At 37.6% G+C, this 25,724-nt stretch overlaps 1 protein-coding gene across 5 annotated transcripts in view; it reads right to left on the bottom strand.

The window, feature by feature from the left end:
* GULP1 (GULP PTB domain containing engulfment adaptor 1) overlaps positions 1–25,724 on the bottom strand; it is a 271,805-nt gene that overhangs the window by 201,688 nt on the left and 44,393 nt on the right. Inside the window, exon 1 of one of the 5 annotated variants that reach the window (XM_078071087.1) lies at positions 11,239–11,334. The exons of the other annotated variants lie outside the window; for them this stretch is intronic. The gene's annotated coding sequence lies outside the window, so the exon portion shown is untranslated. Of the gene's footprint in view, positions 1–11,238; positions 11,335–25,724 lie in introns of those variants that run through there. 5 annotated transcript variants of the gene reach the window in all.

Below are 25,724 nucleotides of genomic sequence, written 5' to 3'. Positions count from 1 at the left end.
AAATAAAATCTTATCGCCACCCAAGCCCTTTCTATTCACAATTAACCTTCTCGAAGGAGTGGTCTACCCACGATATTTGTATTTCCTCACTTCCCACATACTGCTGAAACCACAGCATTCGTTTACCTTCATCGTTCTACCCTGCTTTTTTTCCTCTTGAGATACTTCATCCTCTCACGGTCTCCTGTGAGATCAAATAAATCAGCTGCGGGGTGGTGAGGTTTCTTGGAGGGATTTGAGAACATCAGTGAAATAAAAAGGATCTTGAAAACCACTTTACAGATTCCGTTGTGACAGCAGAGGCGATTGGCAAATAGTGCAAATTGCTCAGGAAAATGGTGTGATGCTAACAATTTAGGAAAATCGTCCTGCACCACTGAATGGAAAGGAGGAGGTACATCGGCTTCACAACCGTCATGAAACACGTCATGAAAACAATGAAGACGGCAATTTTTCAAAACCCTACTTAGTAAACCAAGAGTGTATTTTGGGCAGAGCCTCAAGTACATAATCTGAGGTTTTTGAAGAAAGCAGGTATTTATAAGCTTCGCTCAGAGTTTTGGCATAAAGTTTATTATTCATGAAAATAAGATCCTCATTATTTTTATGACAAAGTTATACTTTTTAAAAAAGTATCTAACCTAATTTTGCAAGCTGTATCTATTCAAAGAAACTGACCTTAAACTAAATGTGTGCATATATACAAATATAAATGATACCATGCAATAAGCACTGCTTTAAACCATCCAAGAATGTCACATCTACATTTCAGCTCTGACTCACCATGCTCAAGCAAGATGCGGATGGCCACCCAGGAATAGACCACCCAAGAACAGCTACACAATGACATGACCCAGTCACAGAAATGATCTCTCACAACCTGAAATCAAGGCTGGAAATTTCTCTCCCCTTATCTCTCAGCCTGTGATATACAAATGCCAGGACTCAACAATTTCTCAACCCCATAGAACAAACAGGCACTCACTTTATCATGAATCCTTCGACTATTTTGTCCTTCAAAGGTGGCTCAAATCTGATTTTCTCTGTAAATCCTTTCCCCTTGAATCTTACGTGAGCCTTTGCAGCACTTTTAAAGCTCCATTCGACAAATAGGGTTTTCAAAGCAGAATTCTACTTAACCAGTTCACCACTCACCAGGCTGACTGACAGTCCCATTAAAGTGTAAACCATACCAACTGGTGCTCATAGCTAACTGAGAGCTTACAGCTACTAGAACCTGCCCACATATATTTTTAAGCAGTTCTGTTCCCACCAATTCTCTTGTGTGCTCATTGGAATGAAAGCTGTTGGCTACCTAACAAGCACCCATTCCTCATTCTTCCTTCCTAATAAAACCACAGTTTAGTCAAGTAGTCACTCCCCACTGTCACATTATAGGTTGACAATAAGGCTATGAAAGACTGAGATGAAATTATTACAGTTTGGAAAGAATTTGCACTTAAGTGGCATCTAGGTGTCCCTACATTCTCCCTCCCATTTGATAAAGTAATATTGGGACGACCTGTAATGGGTATTATTTACAAAAGAAAGTCTTTGTATAACTCCAGTGAGCAGACTCACACTCAAAGGAAAGGCCTTACACGAAAAGTTTGACAAATCAATACATTTGTATAAGCTGTAAGTTAAAACAGTTTAAGTGCATATGCATCTTTTTTGTAATTATGCTCCTTAGCCATCTTTTCCTGATCCCTTACCAACAATGCTTCCAGTTATTGTTCAGTTAGCATCTCCTCCTTAATATGACACTAAACTGTTTCAAAACAAATCTATTATTTCAAAGTTCCGGTCAAAAATACATATTGATTGCTTTAAAAGTGTACAGAGCACCTCTCATCCTTGATTCCCTCCTTTTTTTATCTCTGAAAGTTTGCTTAAAATTTGATGTCCACATATCTTCATGAAGTATCCCCCCCGCCCCCAGGGCTAATAACGCTCTGCATGTGGTGGTCATCTCCATTTCTCTAGAATTTTTCTTTTTTTTCTGTTCTACTCTGCAGAGGTGCAGAACGTATAAAATGCTGAGAATGGAATCCAGATTTCTTAATGCCCATTTTAGTGTATCTTTGGCTTCTCCCTCTTAGATGCCCCCAATTTTGGTCAATCATCAAATATCACTATATCTTCTTTGCTGTGTCAATCTTTTGAATTCGTTATCTCCTCACTGAATCTAGTGCTAACATTCTGGTCATGATGGTAAGTGCTTCGGGATGAGAATCAGGAGATCTCACTGAAATATTAAATATCTTTTTACCATTTAGAATCTCTTAAAAGTAATTTCAAATATCAAAGTTTCAAGTAATGAGTAACTAAATGTGCATATGCAATAGTATATCCTGGGAATAACTGAAAGAGGATGATCAGCATATATTTTTACTTAGTGAGCCAGCAAAAAGAAAATGAAATTTAAGTCTAAAATCATCATGAGATATCTTTTATTTTAGGTAATATATATAAAATAACATTTGCATATAAAATATACTTAAAACGAAGTAATCTGTGAACTAAAATGGACTGAAACCAATGTTTGCACTGTTCTTGTACTATATTACCTGTTTCTTTAAGTGTTCAAAATATATAGCAGGTCAAATAGTGGCCCCCCAAAAGATATGTCCAAATCCTAACCTCAAAGCACCTGTGAATGTGATTATTAACAGGGTCTTTGTAGATATAATTAGTTAAGTTAAAAATCTCAGATGATATCATCCTGGATTTCGGGTGGGCCCTAAAGCCAATGACCAGCATCCTTATAAAAGAAAGGAGAGGAGATCTGATACACAGATGGACACAGGGAGAAAACCATGTGAAGGTGAGGCAGAGACTACAAGCCAAAGATAGCCAGCTGCCACCAGAAGCTAGGAAAGAAACATGAAATCATTTCCCCTCAGAGCTTCTAGAAGGAATCCACCCGGCAAACGCACTGATTTTGGACGTCTGGCTGCAAGAAGTATGAGAAAATAAATTTCTGTTGTTTTAAGCCACCGAGTGTATGGTATTTGTTATGGCAGTCCTGGGAAACACAATATATGATTATTTATATGCATTTATACATTTTCATTTAAATCCTTTCCACTTCCAAAAGTGGACTTTTTTGGACTATTATAATAGAAACCTCACATAAATCTGCTCATATAGCTGAATAAAACTGCATACAGAAAAAAGTATGAAAACAAAACAAAAAAAAAAGTTTTAAAAAAAGCCTGACTTGAAATGTATGGGAATTAACATAACAATAAAAAAATTAAAAAAAATTTAAAAAAAAAAAGCCTGACTTGAAATAATTGCTGAGGTCATAGAGTTAGGCAATTTCTATTCTTAGTTCTATCATTTTTTTTAGTCATATGAACTTGGCCAAGATATTTAACCTCTGAGCCAAATGACTTACCTCATCTGTATAACAAAAGATTATGGTACTCTTTTATTATGTAGTTGTGAGCAAGAAATATGATAATTTATGATAAAAATTTTGCACATTTCTAGGCATACAGTAAACTCTGATTTTGTTGCACCATTTCCCACGGGACTACCTTCTAAAGGCAACCCATCTTCTCTTTTGGCCTCCATGACCCTACATGATCCTGATACAAAAAGCAACTATGCAAATCTGTCCAGTTCTTTCTAGGTTAAGCAATACTGAGTGACACTTGCAAAAAATCCTTCTCTAATTAATACTCAACATGTGAACAGTATTTCTGCCTACAGTCCACGCTGGAACACTCGAGCATTCATCTCCGGATCAAATCCTAATCCTACAAATGAAGCATTTATTCTTTTATTTATGTATTCCTTTTACAAATAAGGGCACTTAAGTTCAGAGAAGCCTAGTGAATTGCCTATGTCATAGCGTTATATTAATCCAATATACAATGGTGTCTTTTTAGCTTTTCATTATGAAAAGAAAAATCAAACATGTATAAAGTAAACAGAATAATACAATAAACCATCATGTACCCATTACCTGGCTAAAATGTTTCTTTGGAAGATTTACTTTCAATTTCCCATAATGTCCCTACTGAGACAACAAATGACATCTCCACCCATAATATATAACTTAAAATGTGCATCGTGTCTTAAGAAAGAAGAGGGAAAAGTGACAATCAGGAAAGATATTCCATAAAGAGAATCTTTCACCCAAAGCATTCTGTTTCTAAACTATAAAGACAAAGATATATCCCTAGGTGATAACACTCAAGTTACCAAAAATGTGTCACCAAAAATGTACTGACAAAGAATGAACTAAGTAGGAAATCTCTGAAAATTCACTGGCAAAAGTGAAGCCTGAATATGCATAAGCCTAATGGTTACATCTGACAGAAAGACACTTTTGAGTCAAAAATCTACTTTTCAATTGATATTCAAAGCAAACTACTCTTAAAAGTGTCTACTGGTATCACAGGAGATAAGATCTTTAAATGAGAAAAATGGGGTGCTTCATTCTCTCCTCTGCATAACAATGAACAATTTCCATTAAAGTAAACAAGTGAATATTTCCCAGAATCAAGCACCATTTTTACCTACACACATGTTGGAAGAGGGACTTTCTTTGCTAGGAGTCATCATGAAGAGCACTGCATCCAACTGACATGTCAATAAAAAAAGAAAACAAATTGTTATAGATATAAGAATAGCTTCTAACAAATAAAACTGGCAGGAGTTAGTAAAGATTCAGAACTTCAATACAGAGTGGAAAGATGGCCAGAGAGGCAGAAAATGGAAAGCCATTTTAGAGAAGTAGCTAATTTTTAACAACTCTTCCAAGACCAGCTTGGCGCGCGTATAGAACAGATGGGGGTGGTGAAAATTCTAAGCATATTTTCACCTTACTCTTGTACAGCAATTAAGAACCATTTAAAATTCAGAAGCCCTTTCTCAAATGCAGCACAGTGGACCTCATAAATGGCTAGTTACCTGTTTTATTGAAAGAATAACTGAACAGACACTACAAATGCATATATGCTTAGGATTGTGGTTAATAATTAAATACTTGCTTAGCTTTACTGACAAGGGGGCTCTTGGTGAGAGAGAAGTTGTCCAGGGCAATGTAATCCTTATCAATGAGGTATCTGGGAGCCTGGAGAGATCTAAAGTCTAGTGAAGAAGGTAGTATCTTTGGGGCGCCTGGGTGGCTTAGTTGGTTAAGCGTCTGCCTTCAGCTCAGGTCATGATCAGGCTCCTTGCTCAGCGGGGAGTCTACTTCTCCCTCTCCCTGCTTGTACGCTCGCACCCTCTCTCTCTCTCTGACAAATAAATAAAATCTTTAAAAAAAAAAAAAAAGTAGTATCTTTGTACTAGATCCTGCTCTTGAAGTTAAGGGGACCGATAAGAGGTTTCCAGAAGAATATAATGGAATGATTAGTCCAACTTCCCATGAGTGCACAGAATAAAATAGCAGCCTTCTCTAACAGAGACAAGTTTACAGATACTAATTTTACAAATAAAAATATGGAAAACAGGGTTTTGAAATAAGCAGTGTTTATATCTCCAGGTCATTTTTGGCCACTAATTAGCCCAGGAACTTAGAGTTGGAATCAATCTCATTGATCTAATGCTTCTCAGACATAGGTAGTAAATCTCCCTGACCCTTACTTGCAAGTTCAGGACACTGACACAGAGTTCTTAATCGCAAACACTGAAATGTGCTCTAGTTAATTTAAATAAAAAGAAATGTCTAGAAGGATATGAGAGATCCACAGAAACTCCATGATGGCCAGAAAATGAAGCTACACAGTCAGAAACAGCACAAAAATAACAGCGCAGGGCTGGTTCGGTGTGCTCAACACGGCCACCAGCACCAGGCACTCTCGCCGAAGTCCCTCAGGCTAACCGGGATCTGGGCACCAGCTGCGATAGTAGAAACTGGGCTGTAGGTGCGCCTATAGATGAAATGTATCTGCCCCCCTCATTGCTAGAAGAGATTCCATGCTGCAGGTTTCTTGTCACTAGGTTCCAATTCAAAGTCTTACCTGGGTGGATCTGACAGAGCCTGGCTCCTATGCATGGGTCCCATGCAAGTTTCTGGCCTCTATTCTGGGACATTACTAACAAGGAAGGATTTTCCCAACTACATGAAAAGTGAAGACATTGGAAGGAAACATCAAAGATGTCGAAGGTATCAAAGATCTGAGAACATCATCATGGATTCCTCTGGGGTATCTGTACGTTGGCGTTTGAGAAACGGTGTCTACCATTTATTTCAACTTCATGACCTGGACCTACCAGCCTCTACTCTCACCCACTTCAACTCTTCCCACCGGCCACACTGGTCTCAGTGGTCCCTCCAACAGGCAGAGCTTCTGCAGCTTCGGGATTTTTGGCCTGGAGCCTCGCTCTGCCTAGGACTCTCCACCTCCAAATCTATTCATGGCTGATTCCTGCTTTACTTTTCAGTTCTCAACTTAAATGTCGCTTCCTGAGGAAAGACTTCTCAGACCACCCTCTCCATGGATGGCCTCACACCTTACTCCAGCCACATTCTTCCTCATCACCCTGTTCTATTTGCTTCACTACTGGATTTCATTTTACTTGTTTATTTTCAGTCTCAATCACCATAATGTAAGCTCTGTGGGACTGTGGATTTTCTTTTTTTTAAGATTTTATTTATTTATTTATTTATTTATTTGAGAGCGAGAAAGAGAGAGAGCGAGCAAGCAGGGGAAGACTCTGAGTGCAGAGCCTGACACGGGTTTCGATCCCAGGACTCTGAGATCATGACCTGAGCTGAAATCAAGAGTTGTTTGCTTAACTGACTGAGCCACCCAGGCGCCCCAGGACTGTGGCTCTTGTCTGTTCTTTTTGCTGCTGTGTCTTCAGCACTTACATTAGCCTTCCAAATATTTGTTGCATAACGAATGAATCGCTGATATAGTTTAATAGGTCTGTTTTATAAATGTAGAGACGGGAAGAAAAGAAGTCCAGTGATTTATATATGACTTTGATTCCCAGCCTTACAATTTCCACCAAGAGAAAGGTGGGAGCTGCTTCTTAAAGAAAGGGAGGCAGCAGGGAAGGCAGAAAGAACACCGATTAGGAAAAGAGCATGAGCTCTATAATCATATATTTCTGAGTCCGAATCTGTTCTCCAAATCTAACATAGGCCTCATAAGCTTTTCAGAGGATGAAATGTGACCACATATGTATATTACACATATATGTTATTTCTGTAACACCCGACATATAGGGACATTTCACAACTGGAAGCTATAAAAATTATTGTTCATTTATGAGTAATGATCCATGTCTGAGTTCACATTATCTTAATTATATGCTAAGAGAGATGTACCTTTAACATAATCTAAATCAGAGTCCTCACGTATAAAATGAGAATGTTAATTCTTTCAAGCAACTAAAATGCATTGGCAATCTGCTATTTGCCAGGCACAAGTTATGCACAGGTGGAAGTCTCTAAATTTCTTCCTAGCTATTAATGCTAAGAGCATTTCAATCTCTGATTGCCATCTACAAATATTATCTTGCCACTGTAAACTAAGGGCAAAAATAGGCTATTGTTTCCATATATTTCATTTACTTCAAAGCATTTACTGAATAAACATTATTGAAAAATAACCCTTGCCTTCAAGGTACTGTTTCATGGGAGAGACAAACAAAAAGAAAATTGGCAAGAACATGAACACAGGATGCTTTATGAATCCAGAAGAATGGTAACTAACTTAGACTGTAAATTAGAAAAGGCTTTTTAGAAGAAGTGATTCTGAGCAGAATCCTAGCTAAAGGATGAGGAGAAATTCACCAGGAGTAGAAGAAAGGGTCAGACATGCCCAGCAGAGAAAACAGCACCCTCAAAATCCCCACGGAGAAATGAAGCATGGCACCTCCAAGAAACTGAAAAGTTAAGGTAGAGTAGGGTCTCAACAGTCCCAAGAATACAGAATTTAAAAAAAGGGTCTATCCCCCACCCCCTTCAAGAGTGCTAACGCTACAAATGACTAGTTTCCCTTAATTACTTTGCTTTTCTCAAAAAAGAGAAAGAAACTATTCATAATTGTGGTATCTCCTTAGTCCGGTACTAATTCTTAGTTTTGGATTAGGATTTGTAATATTTAAAAAAATATATGCATGTGTACTAAAGCGTATATTTTCATCAAAGCTCAGTTTCATGTTATTTATTTTTTTTTTTAATTCCCTTTATTAGCAACTTTTCATAAAGGTATTGTCCTTTATGGCCTGGAATGCCTTCAAGTCACCTTCCTTGGGCAATTTTCACTTAATTCCTGTAAGCAGTGTTTTTCATTTCCTCCCATAAAGTGACAGCACTTTCTTCATTACTTCCATTATAGCTCTTAGCAAATTGCCTTTTAATAAGTTTCTCTCTTGCAAGACTGAGCTTCTGGAGGGAAGGTTTTGATCTCTGTATCCCAAACATGATCTTTTTTTTTTTTCTAATAAACATTTTTAATTTTAGAAGAGCTTTAGCTCTATAGAAGAGTTGCAAAGGCAGTACAAATAGTTCCCTAGGGATCTTTTTAAAATTCAGATTCTGACAGGTCTGGGAAAATCCTGATATTCTGGATTTCTAACAAGCTTCTACCTCATGAAAATGCAACTGGTACAGGGACCATGATTTGATAAGGTATGAATGTCGGACAAATCAGGACAAAGATTCTCAATCCTGGTTTCCAATGGGAATCACTTGGGAAAGGTTTTTGTTTTAAAATCCCAATGCCAGAACCCACCCCCAGCTATTCTAATCTAATTCATCTGCATAAACCCGGGAATCTGTATTTCAAAAAAGCTTTTCAAGTGATTCCAAGGTGCAGCCAGAGTGGAAAACCACTTGTCCTGGCAGGCTGTTTGTCACACACTCTTATCCTAGCAGGCTCTCCATTTCCTTCTCTGTAAAACAGAAATAATTACGAGTATTTGATTTGGGGCAAAATGAAACAGTGAGAGTCAGCATCAAACTCAGCACTTACTAAATTTTAGGCACTTAAAAAGGTTAGTTACGATTCCGACTGGCAAAAGGACATGTAAATGCACATTTCTCATCAGTAAACCTCGGAGAACATTCTTCCTAAACTGTCTTCCGAGGGTTAGACTGCTCTTGGATGCCCAGCTGTCAGAAGAACATTTAAAAGGGCAAGAGTTCACAGCTTTAGGGTGGAGTCGCTATAGAAATCTGCTAGTCTTGGGGGAATGTGGTCTAAGTGGGCTTTGATTAATTCAGCACACTCCACAGCTGAGCCTGGAGAACAGGGAGTCCTTGCCTGTGTGGGACAGAAACATCTTTGTATGGGGAGAGTCAGTAGGGTGACTAGTTGGGTCTAAGCTGCTTATTCCAGGACAATGAGTGGTCATTCCAAACTGCAGCTGGTCTTAAGGAGCGATCTCAGAGAATCATCTGGTTTCAAACTGCTGTTCATAGGCTAGAGGGCCAAGCGCCTAACAGAACTCAGAGTGATAGTATGGTCATATAATTCCAAGCAAGAGGACACTAGTAGGTGCAAACTGCATGTCATGTACACTGGCTTCTAACACACAACCCCTTCTCCTCTCCTAAGGAGTATAAAAGTTAACTCTGCTTTTAACAGATGCCGAAGGTTAAAAGAGTTACGTTCCTCAACCAATTGTTTTTACTGGACTAAACTAAGGTTAGTAGGTTCCTGGGATGATTAGAAAAGAATCTGTAGACAGATTTTATAGATTAAGAGATGCCATACATGATTACTATTCCCCTTGCCTTAGGAAAAAAAAATTACAGAGAGAATTAATCCTGGCTTAACCTAAACCAGTTGCTAATTATTTAGTAACAGATAAGCATCGTTGCCCCAAATATTGTCACCTGCTTGAAGAGGTGGACTACTACTGACTACCAAGATTTAAATTACATGATACTTTCCATGGCTGTTATCTCTCTTATCTTATCTCAAAACCTTTGAATACTACACTTTAAGAAATAATGAGCGGGCATTTATACAGACACATATAAATATGGAAGGATACTCATCAACTTGTAGTAAAGGAAAGTAAGTAGACTTTTACATTTTACTTCCATTTCCATACCTTAATTTTTTTTTTTTTTATAAAAGCATATGTTACTTTTAGAAATATACAATAAATTTGCTTTAAAGATATAGGGCATCTGTCAGCAATCTGTTTCTTAGTCTAGGTACAAAAAAATTACTTTTGCAAATCAACAGAGTAGATACATTGCATTAGCAGCTACCACTAACACATGGAAAAATCATTTAAGCTCATTTAGAGTCTATTCCTTTATGTAAAATTATCTAAATCAAATTTTGAATTGCAGAATGTACGATAGAGATCATATGCATATCCTGCTCTTGTTTGGTAAATATGCATGGATTCTAGCCATTCAAATACAAAGGCTGACTAGACATTGCCATTTAAATTTAAATTATCTGCCATCACTGAATAGCCAACATTTCCTGAAATTTATCCTTGCTCTCTGACATCCCTCCCCTTCCCAAATGGTTCATTCTTGGCATGACTTTCTGACTTTTCTAAAGGCATTATCTCCCTCACAGTTATCTCTAGATTTACATAGACAAAGGGGGAAGTAGCATCCAAATGAAAAATTATGAAACCACATATACTGAAGACTTTCCAGGGCACAGCAATCTTCTGAGACCTAGAAATGTTGAAATTAAATATAGAGATAGGCACATGGAAAACAAGTGTCCAGATGGTGAATTCAGATATTTTATTGTCCTCTATATGTGCCATGTACTTTTTGCTCCTTCTATACTGTAAGAGAGCAGTAATATTCTTAAATTGAAAACAACCTTCACAACCTTCTCTCCTTGGCTGTCCTGCCCACCACTCCTTTGCAGTGTATTCAATAAACTTCTATCTCCTTTAAAAAAAAGAAGAAGGAAATTAAGAAAACAACCTTTAGGATTGATATCCTCCTATCTTCTGCCCTGCAAAAATGGTGCTAGAATCCAATCCACCCAGCAACCTTCTATGAAATACTAGGAGTCATGCCAGACTCCTCCCTCTTGGTTACCTCCCCCCCCCCCCCAACACTCAGTCAGGATGTCCTGGTAATTCCAACTCCTTAACAATTTTTGCCTCTAACACTGTTTCTTAGTACCAGAATAGCTTTCAACTGGTCTCACCACCTCCAGCCACCCCCTCCAATCTATCTGCCACACTGCTACCACCAGTATAAAGTTCCTTGCCTAAATCCGCAAATTCTTTAAAATGGCATATACAATGCTGCAAGATTGGACTCCTGCTAACCTGTCCAAATTACCTCTTGCAGTCCTGTCAGGGGCAGCCAGTCCTCTAGCCATATCAAAGTACTTAGAGTGTCCCATTTATAAGACACTAGCTCACATTTCTATGGCTTTGCATATGCTTCTCAAGGAAAAATCTCCACCACCCCCTCCCAACTCCCATCTGCTTAGATAAGACTGCTCCTCATTTTTCAAGACTCACTTCATTCAACAACTCTTAAGTGAAGCCAGCTCTCGCCACTTCCCAAAGAGAGGCAGTTCTTTTATATGCAACCTTTATTTCCTCTGCTATAGTAGGAATTTGGTGCAGAAGTTTTGCTTTATAGCCTTGGCGAGTGGCACAGAACCTAGAACACAATGTTGCTTGAAAGAACAAACGAATGACTGATGAAATCTGGACTGAATAATGATATGACTACCAATGCTGACCACCATCTTCCCTTTAGAGATCAGAAGAGTCAGTATGTTTTACAAAGGACCTTTACTCCAATGTGCCCTGAAACAATGAGGAGCAGGAAGAATGTTGCCAGGCTAGGAAGGTCTCTCTCATCCTTGCAAGTCTCCATGCTCTATAAAAATCACCTTTATGATAACAAGTGGGGGTGATAAATACTCATTAAAATTTACTATTTTGGGGGGGTACCTGGGTGGCACTTGTGTGCTTGCTCACTCTCAAATAAATAAATACAATCTTCATTTATTTGAGAGAGAGAGAGCACAAGCAGGAAGAGAGGCAGAGGAAGAGGGAGAGAGAAATCCCAAGCAGACTCTGTGCTGAGTGCAGAGTCCCAACTCGGGGCTCAATCTCATGACCATGAGATCACAAACTGAGCCAAAACCAAGATTTGGATGCTTAACTGACTGTGCCACCCAGGTGCCCCTAAAACTTACTGTTTTTAATGATAAAAGTACTATACAGTCATTGTGAAAATATTAGGATGAAAAGAGAAGTAAAAGTATAAATTGGCTACAATCCCAACGAGCACAAAGAATCAACCATTGATACCATTTTCGGGATATCCTCCTAAATTGATTTTTCTTTTTAAGATTTATTCATTCACTTTAGAGAGAGAGGGGGGGAACACGGGGAAAGAGAGAGGGAGAGAAAGAATACTGAAGCAGACACCCCACTGAGTGTGGAGACCAACAAGGGCTCAATCCCAGGACCCTGAGATCACGACCTGAGCCGAAATCAAGAGTCAACAGCTTAACCGATTGAGCCACTCAGGTGCCCCTAAATTGATTTTTTTTTACACCAAGATTGTATTGCATGGAAAAATAGAATCATATTATACAAACTATTTTAAAACTGAATTTACCATTTCATAATATTCTTTGTTGAATTATAATAATAATCTAGAATCACAATCACACAAAATGATTATTAAAAAATGTAGATTGCTGGGCTTCATCTCTTGATCCGTTGAAACAATCTTTGTATAGAGAATCCTGGAATATTCATCTTAACCCTGTGATTCTTATGTACAGTAAACTTTGAAAGCCACTAACCACAGACAGTGTTTTCAAATCACTATGGTAAAATGACAGAAAAATGAAGATTTCAAAGGTATTTATCTTGGCAGCACCTAAGAAAGTACACGAGCTGCTACCAAATGGAATGGGTTACCATCGCAGTTGATGAGCTCATGGTACTCTGCAAATAGATTTTGAGTAACTAGTCTCACGGATGTGGTGGTCATTCTGTATCAGGAAAGAGGCTGAGAGAGAGAATTTCTAAGGTCTGTCTCAACTGTAAGATCCTAAGACTGTAATCAAAGAATGTTAAGGCTAAATTATACTTCAGAGGCAAAAAAAAGAAAGGAAAAAAAGTTACCTGGGAAGACAGTTATGGAACTGGCTGGGTATGTTTTTGGGGCAGTGGTTTAGAGGTAAGACAGCTCTCAAAGCTGACAAAAAGTCTGCACATTGTTATTTGAAATTGTTTTTTTTCTAGAAAAGATGAACAACTAACTGTTTTTTAAAGACTTTTAAACTGGTGCTCCTGGGGCGCCTGGGTGGCTCAGTCGGTTAAGCGTCTGCCTTCAGCTCGGGTCATGATCCCAGGGTCCCAGGATCAAGCCCCGCATCGGGCTCTCAGTGGGGAGTCTGCTTCTCCCTCTGCCTCTCCCCCTGCTTGTGCTCTCTTTCTCTCTGTCAAATAAATAAATAAAATCTTTAAAAAAAAATAAATTAAAAATAAATAAATAAATAAATAAATAAACAAACAAATGAACTGGTGCTCCTGTGGCTCAAAAATGTCTTCCTTGGTAACACTAACACAGAGCAAGTAAAAGCTAAAAGTGAAGGAATGGGCACCTGGCTGGTTCAGTTGGTAGAGCATGTGACTCGATCTTGGGGTCATGAGTTCAAGATCCATATTGGAGATTACATTAAAATAGCAATAATAATGAAATCTTAAAAGAAAGAAAAAGAAATAGTGAAGGACCCAGGCATCTTTGGTATACCTGGCCCATTGTTACCAGTCTGGAGGGGGTCTCTAGAACTATGGTAATAGCAGTAATCTAATTTAATCTTCTCATTTTCAAGCAAAAAACCTATAGAAGTTAAGTCTACAGAAGTTAAACCTAGAGAGTGGTAAGTGTTGTAAATTGACATGGCTAGTTGGTGACAAAATAACTACCCTGGAAAAACCACTCTGATGACCCCTGCTCTAGTGTTTTGGATATCAAAGATTTCTTTACTACTACGAATGCCATGTATTCAAAATCCTAAAACGTTAGAGATAAATCACAGAGGGCTAAGCGTTTGAAATTTTTACATATAGAGATGCCATATTGTAAACAAATGGCTTAAAATCATTGCATTTTAAAAGTAGACTGACATTTCAAGGATAGCTGCAATAACGTTCCTTATGTTCTCTTTTCAGAGTTATAATTTAATTCCCCGCTTGGCAGGAAAATCAGTGATTACTCTCACTTTCTGACATTTAAAAAAAAAAGCCTTCCAAAAAGACAAATAATATTTTCAAACATAGTCTTTGTGTTATACACACTTTATAGTCTACCTATGAGTTTATATACACATACCAGTATGTTAGTGGTTATGCACGTTTATAGGTGCTTATGTTGTATATACGTTAATTATAGAATATATACATCTTTTATTTTTTATAAAATATCATTTCTAATCTTAATATTGCTTTTACAGATGAACATATGGGGGGGAAGAAAAAAGAGAGAGGGAAACAAACCATAAGAGATTCTTAAAAACAGAACAAACAGAGGGGTGATGGAGGGAAGTGGGTGGGGGGATGGTATAGATGGAGGATGGGTAGTTAAGGAGGGCACTTGATATGATGAGCAGTGGGTGTTGTATGTAAGTGATTAGTCACTGAACTCTACTCCTGAAACCAATATTGCAGTATATGTTAACTAAATAGAATTTAAATAAAAATTAGAAAGAAAAAAATATAATTTTTTTTTAAAGATTTTATTTATTTATTTGACAGAGCCAGAGATAGCGAGAGCAGGAACACAAGCAGGAAGATTGGGAGAGGGAGAAGCAGCAGGGAGCCTGATGCAGGACTTGATCTCAGGACCCCGGGATCATGACCCGGGCTGAAGGCAGACACTTAATGACTGAGCGACCCAGGCGCCCCTATAATGTTGTTTTTAAAGGTTAACCAGGCTGACCCAAGCACTATATATTTACAATGAAAATTGTATTTATAAATACCCAACTAAGGAATTTGAGAATCAACAGCCCAGGTAATTTCAGTAAGTCTCAACTTTAAATACTATCTATATGTCAATGGCTCCTGAATTTGTATCTCTAGTCTAGACATTTTCCATGAACTGCCCACTCAATACTTTGATGCATCTCAAACTTAACAGATCAAATTCCTAATCTTCCTCTCTAAACTCTTCCTCTAATGGGCATCCTCATATCAGAAATGACAGGTCCATAAAAATAATTAAAAAAAAAAAAGGGTGGGGGGCACCTGGCTGGCTCAGTCAGTACAGCATTCAACTCTTGATCTTGGGGTTGTGAGTTCAAGCCCCACGCTGGGTGTAGAGATTACTTTAAAAATAAATAAAAATTTAGAAAAAAAAACATTAAAAAAGAAATGATGGTCCATCCATCCAGTTGCTAAACTTTGGCATGATTATGAATTGCTCTTTTAACATCCTACATCCATCACCAAATCCTGTCCTTGTATTCTAAAACACATCCAGAATCCCAGCATTTTTTCACTACCTTTGCCACTACCGTCACCATTGCCTTTCTCAGTAGTCTCCTATCTGTCCTTCCTGCTTCCACATTTGCCCCCAGTCTATTCTCCAAATAGTAGCCAGAGTGACACATTATAAGTCTTTCATCATCTCCAATGACTTCTAATCTCACAATGAAAATAGGCCCCATAAAGCACTCTGTGGTCTTCCCACCTCATTCTACTATCCCTCTGACTTAGTTTCCTACTATTCTCCCACTTGCTTATTACTTCATTCCAACCACCCAGTCCACTCTGCTGTCTATTCAACATTCTGAGAAAAGAGTTTTTCTACACAGAAGGTTCTTTCCCTCCACATCTCCACGGCATTTTCCTCACGTCCTTCATATGTCACTGAAAACGTCAAAGCATCACAGAGGTATTTCTTGACTAGCATCTGTATCAGCCAGGATCCTAGAAGGGAATGTGTACCACACTAAAAGAGCTAAAAGAATAAACAGGCTGAACTCACGCTCTCCCTCCCTCAGCATTCTTTCCAGAGGGCCCATTAATATAGTCTATATTGATTTGTCTCCCAGGGCAGAGAGCAAGATGGAGATGGGTAGAAAACAGACCTGAAGGAGACACCAAACTACCACTTCATTCCATTTCTCTCCTGCACTCAAATATTTGTTGAATGGATTAATATGATGCAATGGTGACTGACCATTGAATGTGGCTGGAAACATGCTATACGAACTATATTTCCTTAAAAAAACAAAACAAAACAAAAACTCCTCTGATTATAAGTCAGAAGGAGTCAGGAGACACTAAGGTCATCCCAAAGCAGAGACTAAGGAGGCTTTCATGAACTTGATATGGTGAGTGAATTGTGAGGCATCTTTCAGGCTTCAGATTCTGCCTTATAGAACTGAAGGTTATTTATCACACTCACCAAGCTAGGGAAATATAAGAGAAAAAAGGTAAGATCACAAGTGGGCACTGCACTGAGGGTCCTCTCTCCTGACATCCTAATGCCTTACAGCTTATTTATGATGAGTTGAATCATGATGTTTGACGTATATCACAGATGTTTCTAATAAAAGAAACAATGGAGCAAGAAGTCATACATATGCTATGTTCTGAGAGGTAAGAGAGTATTAAATGTTTAAATATCCATCCTACATACTGGTATCCACCATGAATAAATCAGGCAAGGCTTCTCATGAGACATTTCATCCCCCTGGCAGGGGTTCATTAAAGAAAAGCTCTTTGAGGAACAAACATTAGTAGAACCTCTGACTCCCTGGTTTTCTAAATTATTTGTGACATCTGGGCACTTGTGTGCAACAATAAGAAAAGCATTACTTCTTTTGTTAGAGTTTCCCAGACTCCCCAAAGATGGTGCAATTAGCAGATAAGATAAAGCAATGGGACAGAGCAACATCTGTTTTACATCTAAAAACTGAAGAATTCATGTTGGTGGAGAATTTATTAACAAGTAATATATTTGCTGATTCTAGGAGCACCTCCCAGGCCACCCCCAAAGAAAAGGAAAAAAAAAAACACAACAACAACAACAATCAGGGTAACATATCATTAGGAGAAACAGAGTGAAAAATACAAGAAGATACCCTTAAAAAAGATCTTTCATACCTGCTCCCAGTTTCATTAAGAGAAGAATCTCATTCACTGATGACTCCTATCTGTCTTTATTTTCCTGAAAGGAAAGATGGTGCTAAACAAGGTTGACGGAAGATAGAAATAGATTGGGTTGCTATGGTTTCTGAAATGTACTCTAATCCTAACCCTAGAAACATAATCTTATATACTCAAGTATCACTCTTACAATCTATTTTCATCCTATGATATCCCTTTTTCCCCTGAAAGGAAATCGGTTATGTTACTGTAATTGATCTCTACTTTAAAAAGTTATAAAAATAATCTCTGAAAAGGATCTTTGGGTTCCTGGGGAAAACCTGTTTGTTATTGGGCCCCCATTCCATACTCTTCCCATTCAGGGGCAGATTCAAGTATTATAAACTTTGAAGCTTATACAATGGGGGCAGGGGAACCCTTTCCGAAAATAAATTTCAAGGGCACCTGGGTGGCTCTTGGTTAAGCATCTGACTCTTGATCTCGGCTCAGTTCATGATCTCAAGGTCGTGGGATAGAGCCCTGCATGGAGCTCTGTGCTAAGCATCAAGCTGGCTTGAGATTCTCTCTCTCAATAAATAAGTAAACAGACAGATAAATTTCAAAGTACTGCAAATAAATAATTTGACGGTCACCACAAAAATGACAAAATCCAGAAAAATAGCCTATGTTTTCAAATAATTAGTAGATATGCTTTGGCATACTTTTGTATACTTTTTATACTTATTTTGTTTTGCTTTGACTCATACATTTTATTTGCCTCTTCGTATTTCACAGATCTTATCTTATTTTCCAAGGAGAGACTAGAAAGATAATTCAATCTTTCCTCTATTAGGGTCAACCAAAGTTTTGTCGTTCTTTCTTCCCTACCCACGTTTTCTGTGCCAGGTGCTCTAGGACACATGCATATCACAAAATGACCTCTAGCCATGTACTTTCATTCATCACACTGGGTAGACTCAGTCAGCAGTGGGAAGATTCCTGGAAGACATTGTTTTGCCAGGACAGTAGAAATAACTTAATTATATACTGAGGAACTTCAAACCACATATGACCACATGAAATTGCCAATGTTCAATCATCTTCCACCTCCAAAAATGACAATTTCATATGGCTCACATGAACATATCCTACTACGCCCGAAATAAATGTACCTCCAGCTCGGCATCCTGTTAGCCAGATTCCAAAATTGCCAGTGGCCACTCTAACACACTTTGCACAAGGGAAAATATGACAGAGGGTCAGGGGAGTGCAAAAAGACCCCAATCTTAGCTGATTAGTTTAAATCAACTACAAATTTCACATGCGATCATGTGAATAAGGCCCAGGATTCTGGACAGAGCCTGGGAAAATAAGGGGGCCCTGAAGCCTAAGGCCGATTAACTTCATAGTGAATCACCACTGCAATTCCAATTCTATCACTGAAAGTTTTGTCATCCGAGCAGTACCAGGGAAATCTACAAGGCACATCAGAAAAGCAAACACGCTTCTCTTTTCTCTCAAAGAAATAGTTCCCACATGTCACATACAGAGGATTCCCAATTTATAGGCACAAGCAGAGCAGGCCTTGTACTTCCATTACTGGATCCAAACAATCCTGTCCAAAATGATAAAAATTTCTGTGAAACAAAGAGTCCTTTGTTGGCACAGGGTTCTCATCTCCCTATCATTATCCCCTGGGGCATTCATCAAATGCATGTTTTATACACCAGACATCTTGCCCTCATGTGAGCACTTGTAAAACATAGCACTCTCTGATAAAAACGGTCTCAATGCAAAATGTAAACTTGTGGTTTATCTGGAATCTGACACCAGGCTATTTGCTCACTGGCCTTATGGTGAAATAGCTCTCTGGCCATATGCTTTCTAAATCTGATACAAATGCCACACAGAGAACAAGAGTCCAGCCCAAGCCCTCAACCCACTTTAACAAGAATCTTTGCGCGTGCGTGCCTGCATGTGTGTGTGCGTGTGTGTGTGTGGTTTCACAGGTGAAGTCTCTCCACCACAGACCGATGCCTTGCACAGGCGGAGTCTGCTGAGACGGCAGCGCGGTCCGGGGAACCGTGCTGAATCTGCACACCAGCCACCATCTGCTGCAGAGCTTCGAGGAACAGTGTCGTCAGCATGAAGCACAGTGGCCACCTTCATAATTAAAGGGCTGCTTGGGAAGTTAAAGCCAATGATGGAACCATTCCAGGTCATTAACACCTGGCTTCTCTGCAATAACTGAGAATACAGGTATATAAAACTATGTCAAGCGTCAGTCCATTTGTATCTCCGAAGATAGCAGATATAGTCAATATAGTCTGTAGGTCCAGATCAGGCAGGCCCTCGGCTGTGCCACTAGCTGAGACACTGGCACTGATGAGAGTGATGGAATGGCCATTGACTGGAGGGCTGCTCTGTGCCAGAGTCGGTGGAGCTGCTGCAGACATGGTGTCTTAATTCTCCCATTTCCCCAAAAAGGGAGGTAGGTATTATTATCTAAAAGGTGAACGATTGCTCTAAGCTTCATTTTTCTATTCCATAAAACAATGATAATTTCACTTACTTTGTAAGATTTTAGTAAAAATTAAAGATAATATAGGTAAAGTATTGAGCATTCAATAGATGTACAAATAACACATCCGTTATTAAAACATTAAACTCTTAAAGTTTTTACAGATTATAAATACATATATACTAAAATATTAGCTCTAGACTCAACATGTATAATATAAAGTACAGAAAACTTCAAACATCCCATCAGGGGATCTAGGACACCACCTTGCTGAGTCCACAGATTTAAGGCATAAGCTAACAAAAACAAAACAGAGCAGCTGTGTGGGGCACATCATCATTTAAATTAGTCAGCATGTATTAAAAGCCTACTCTAGTACAGTAAGAAACTGCAGAGAAAGTATTCCTTCTGGAACCATATTTTAAGGCTACAGAAGACAAAGGCATTACATTATTCTGTCATTTGGAGCAATGCAAACAAGAATAATAATGTAAAGCATTAGTCCAAACACTCAAAAATCAAGGGATCTCTGAAGAGTAAGAGCTGAGAAATATTTGTACTCAGCATGTAATTTTCAGACTAAAGTGTACCTTTAAAATGAAAGTAATGACTACATGCTTAGTGACAAGGTCAGCTAGTTGTTCTATTCCAAACAGTGGATGCTATCCCTAGGGAGAGTTATTATCATCCTCTCCAGGTACCACCCCTCCCTTTATCCCCTGCTCTGTGACTATTAGCCAAAATACCTCAAAGGTGGGTAGGAGAGAAAGCACATACTGGCTCCATTGTTCTACAAATTTCCATAGCAGCCCACGGAAAATTTTAGCAAGAATAAAAATTACCAATAATGGAAAAGCAAATTTATCAGAATGCTCTGTTTGATTATCACCACCTAAATCAGACTAAAATGTCTTACTTACTAAATCATGAACATGGGTATTCAAAAACGAAGGAGATAAAAAAGCTTACTGAGAAAACAACAAAAAACCCTCACCCTCAAATGGTTGAGAAAAATTATATATATGTGTGTGTGTATATACTACACAAATATATTACATACATACCCACATGCACACAAAAACATTGAGAACGAATGATAACATAAATGAGATAAGATATTAACAATAGGTTAATATAGGTAAAATAAATCCCTTCAACTATTCTCGCAAATTTATTCTAGGTTTGAAATTATTTTCAAATAAGGAATTATAAAAAGAAAGCTAGCAAAAAAATATTTCACCATAAAATAAAATGAAAGTGAAATTTCAAAAGTTACTTATTTCTTCCTCTTAAAACTCAAGAAAGACTACTCTAATAATATCATTACCATTATCTAAAGGAGCACTCAAAAACTTAGGAGAGTTACAGTCAATGATGAATATATTAGTTTAGTATAGAAAATCATGGGATTTTTTTCTGACATAATTCTCCTAAGTATAAATATGAATCTCTGACAGAAACAACAAAGAAAATCAAACTTAAAATAATTATATTCGACCAGACTTGAGAATGTGCAAGGCATGAAGTAACAACAGTCATACTTAAATATTTCATTTGTTTTCCTTGTAATATCTCATCACACTCAAAGCTACCAGTCTGAACTATAATCAGGAATTATACCACATTCTCTAAGGAGTCCACCAATTATAGCCATGGCCTCATATATTTCTGGCAAATGTGGGTGCCTCCAAATCTCCCAAGGTAGGGAATATCAACACAATTTGGTATAATCTAGTTTAGGATATGCATACGGATGTCACTACACTAAGTTTTAGAAAATAAATATTAATAATAAAAGTTTCAGTATGCAATGGCTTTAATTAGCACCACACACTTACCATTGATTTCAGATTAGAAACGAGACAAAGCTTCTAAAAGAAGTCAATTTTTGAATTGGTTAAGTAATTAGGCTGAGGTACAAACTTAAAGGATCCTAAGTTGCTATATTCAGTGTCTTAAAAGTTCTAATAAAAATAAACAGGCATCTAACAAGGGTGAAAAAGTCCTCATGTATCATTTAAAAGGAGGTTCCTTTGAATATTCTTCTTCTTGAAGAGACAGCATTGAAAAGTTTGTTGGTACTTCCTATGCTCACTAAGCAATTATTGTTACAGGTTTAATTTTAGAATGTTCCCTGGAAAATGATTCAGGGGCATCAGAACCTCTTCAACAAATTTAAGTAATAGCACTAACATTCAGTCATTTACTCATTTAAGTCTTGTGTAAATACAAAAAAGTGCTCAGAGTAATCATAGACACCTTTGTGCATCAGCAGCATGAGGGTTTCGACTTCTTCTTTTTTTTCTTTAAAGATTTATTTATTTGAGAGAGAGAGACAAGAGATAGCGAGAGAGCACGAGCGGGGAGGAAAGAAGCAGGGAGCCTGACTCGGGGTTCGATCCCAGGACCCTGGGACCATGACCTGAGCAGAAGGCAGATGCTTAACCGACTGAGCCACATAGGCGTCCCGAGGGTTCAGACTTGTTTAGAGATTAGGATGTTTTATAATTAAATCCCTTTTCCTATTTTTGTCATTAGCCCTTTAGACTAAGTTTAAGACAAATATACCTGGTACTAAATTTTACTGTGTCATATATGTTGCAATAACAAGGTTCCACTGAAGATATAAGAAAATATAAAAGCAAATTATTATATATTATTATATTCAGGAGCCTAACCTTATAACTCAATTATTAGATTATTATCAAATTAGTAAATCACTTGATATCTATTGGCAAACATGCTAGGTTTTTTCCTGCACGGTAACTTGCTGCACAGAAGGTAAACCACAGAAGGGTGAGAGATTGGAATGTCCTATCATCTCCGGATGCTATGCCATAGCAATGTCCCCTTATAACAACTGGAAACTGGCATTAGGAATCTTAAGTGACCACAGAGGCCTCTAAAAGCTAGGGGGGTGAACTACATTTAATGGGTACATACATACATAGGAAAGCAATGGCAATAAAAGAAAACTTCTCTTTCCCTACCATTTTGTGTGTGTGCGAGCACACGCGTGCACGCACACACACACACACACGCACACAAGCAATCTTCAAACACCACCTCCACGGTGCATTTTCATTTGATTCCCACACATAAACTCCTTAACTGTACACTTTACTGGAGAAGGAAAGTATTTTTCTGTGGGTGGCAAAAACATTGAGATTCTTCAGGATATTGTTTGAATCAATATTAAAATAACATACCCTCATAAATAAGTGGTTATTCATCCTTCAAACACTTATTGCCAATTGCAGTTTTGTGTGCAATGAATGGAGTCCCTAGAATGTAGAAGAATAACACCCCAACACAGTCCCTGTTCATGGCAGTTACACAGGGAACAGATCAGTGTCTGACTCTAAAATTCATGCCTTTCCAAAAAATAAATAAAAAATAAAATAAAATAAAATTCATGCCTTTCCTCTACACTGAGACTGCATCTAGCTATTAATACTAAAAAGAAGGAAAGAAGTGGAAAGAAGAAGGAAAGAAGGAAAGATGGCAATTCACAGAGAAGACCACTATCACATCTTGTTTGTGTAGGGTTAAAAGGGAATCCAAAAAGTCTAAGGTGAAAGGTAAAATGTGAGCTGAACCTGGAAAGGAGTATAGATATTAACGGACAAGTGAATTTATTCTGGTTTCCAAAAACAGTAAGTGAACAAGAAGAGAGGACAACAAAAGCAAAGGTAAGATCTCCTAAGCATTCAATGATTGTCCAGTCAGTGTAGAATACAAGAGGAATAGGGAATGTCTGTGGACTGAGGCAGATGGTGGTGGGAACAGAAAGGAGAGATAAAGCGGTCTTTGCAAAGAGGGAGATTCCGAAGGCTTTGGACCAGGAAGAAACAAGATCAGAGCTGCAATGAACTAGAGAGAGAAAACACCAAAGGCTAAGAGAAAAGTTAAGAAGGAGTTTCAAGCAGCACAGCAAGAGGTAGTGAAGGCCCAGAATTAGGGTCAGAGAGGGAGTAGGAATGGAAATTGGCAGGCTCTAATGTACCTCTCAGCCATCAAGTCTACATTTTAAATAAATGTGACCTTTACTACAAAGAGCTAAGTGAGGATGGCATAAGAAACTTTAGTCAATATACATTTCCAAAATAAACCTCCATGAAACAGCTGAAATAACAAAGGTGGGGGAAGATCTGCGGTGTTGTGAGGAACTAAAATAGCGAAAGAATAGCATGGTAAAAGAATAGCTACAAATTTGGAGTATAATAATCCACCATTAATATTATACCCAGACCCATATTATTAACTGTCTTTTATGTTATTCCTGTGGAAATGTAGAATTAAACAAGCTAGAATCAAGTTCAACTCTCTCCTTTACTCTAAGGTATTACTAAAGTTTATGTCGTGAAAATAGAATACAGTGAAGCCATACTGTTACTTCCTTTATAATTCCACCTAACAGCCAACATCAACTGCCTCCCCTACTCCCCAAAGAACACTTCTAAGACATAAATGTATTGAACTCAATTATATTCTATAATGGCTAGTATTTTATGGAGATCACTATGTAAAAAAAAAATTTTAAATAATGAAGCAGAAGAATTTTTGGTCATGTTCTAGAAAATTCCTACTTACAATCTGAAGACTCTGCAAATCAAAGGGTAAATTTTATAAATCACAAGTTATTTCCCTCAAATCAGTGTTTCCCAAAATGTGGTAGGTGATATAATAGATGACTTTAAGTGATTCCTGAGTAACCTTTTCTGTAACCCTTTTTGTCTTACTATTTATTTTAATATACATCAAAAAACTACAGACCACAACAGGATACTTCCCTTTTAAATACATTTAAGTTTTTTTTTTTTTTTTTTTTTAAAGATTTTATTTATTTATTTGACAGAGAGAGACACAGCGAGAGAGGGAACACAAGCAGGGGGAGTGGGAGAGGGAGAAGCAGGCTTCCCGCGGAGCAGGGAGCCCGATGCGGGGCTCGATCCCAGGACCCTGGGATCATGACCTGAGCCGAAGGCAGACGCTTAACGACTGAGCCACCCAGGCGCCCCAAAATACATTTAAGTTTTTAAAAAGGCCTATTTGAATAAAAATATTAAAAGCTGCAACAAATGATACTCAAATATTTCCAGTGGTACAATAAAGACAAACATAAAAAACTGTTTTAGCAGGACACTGCATAGATTTTAATATCCAATAAACATAGTGATATATTTTTATCAGAATATTACTTTTTAATAATTTTTACTTGATCTCAAGTTTATGGAGAATCAAGTCTATTACTTTAGTCAGAATTGGTATTAAATATAATATTGATATCTAAAATGTGATTTATATTAGCTTGAAAATAAAGAAAATACTTCATCTTTCTATTGGATCTGCCATTTTCAAATCTTTAAAACTGGATTAGGAAAAACAGAAATTATAAAAGCAGAATCAGAAATTACAGATTTCTGTAATAGATGTATTGAAAACAGCAAAATAAATTGATACATTAAAATTAATACAATGCTTGGATTTCACAAATTTTAACTTCAAAAAAAGTTAAGTATTGTTTCTGTAAAGGAAGTGAGTTAAACACATGTTGGGAAAAGCTGGAAATAAATAATTCTTTTAAAATAGCCTATAGTACAAATTAGTTTTAAAAATCAACAGGAAATTAATTAAACAAGAATATATACCAAGGGCGGAAATAAGACCATTAGGTCTAAAGATAGAGGAAACACTGTTTGAAGTGTTTTCATTGTGAAGGTCAGTTTTTTTGTTCTTGGCCCATTTCTGGGAGAGGTACCAAAATGTTAAGTTTCAAAGATAAATGTGTCTGAAAACAATCTTAGATATTACATAGGATAGGATTTTTATTATTAAAATACTTTCACTGAGCTATGCAAATTTTAGATAAAATGTTAAAATCTTAGTTTATGTTATTTCCATTTAAATTGAATATTATGTTCACATATTTGAAGATAAATGTTGAGGGGTTTTATATGAGAAAAATCCATATGTATCTAGATCTAACGACACAGCATCTATTCTGGAAGGTGGTTTTGTTTAGTTTAACACCTCCGAAAACATGTTTCTATGTGACACTGCAGTAACCCAAATGCATTTCTTTTTAAAGTACAAGGAAATAAAGGGGTAAATAAGCTTTTGTCAAGACATAAGAAAGGTCTGATTTCAGGTTTCTGAT

This window comes from Halichoerus grypus, chromosome 4, assembly GCF_964656455.1.
Source record: "Halichoerus grypus chromosome 4, mHalGry1.hap1.1, whole genome shotgun sequence".
Lineage (NCBI taxonomy): Eukaryota > Metazoa > Chordata > Mammalia > Carnivora > Phocidae > Halichoerus > Halichoerus grypus.
This window is presented reverse-complemented; position numbering and strand designations above follow the sequence as displayed.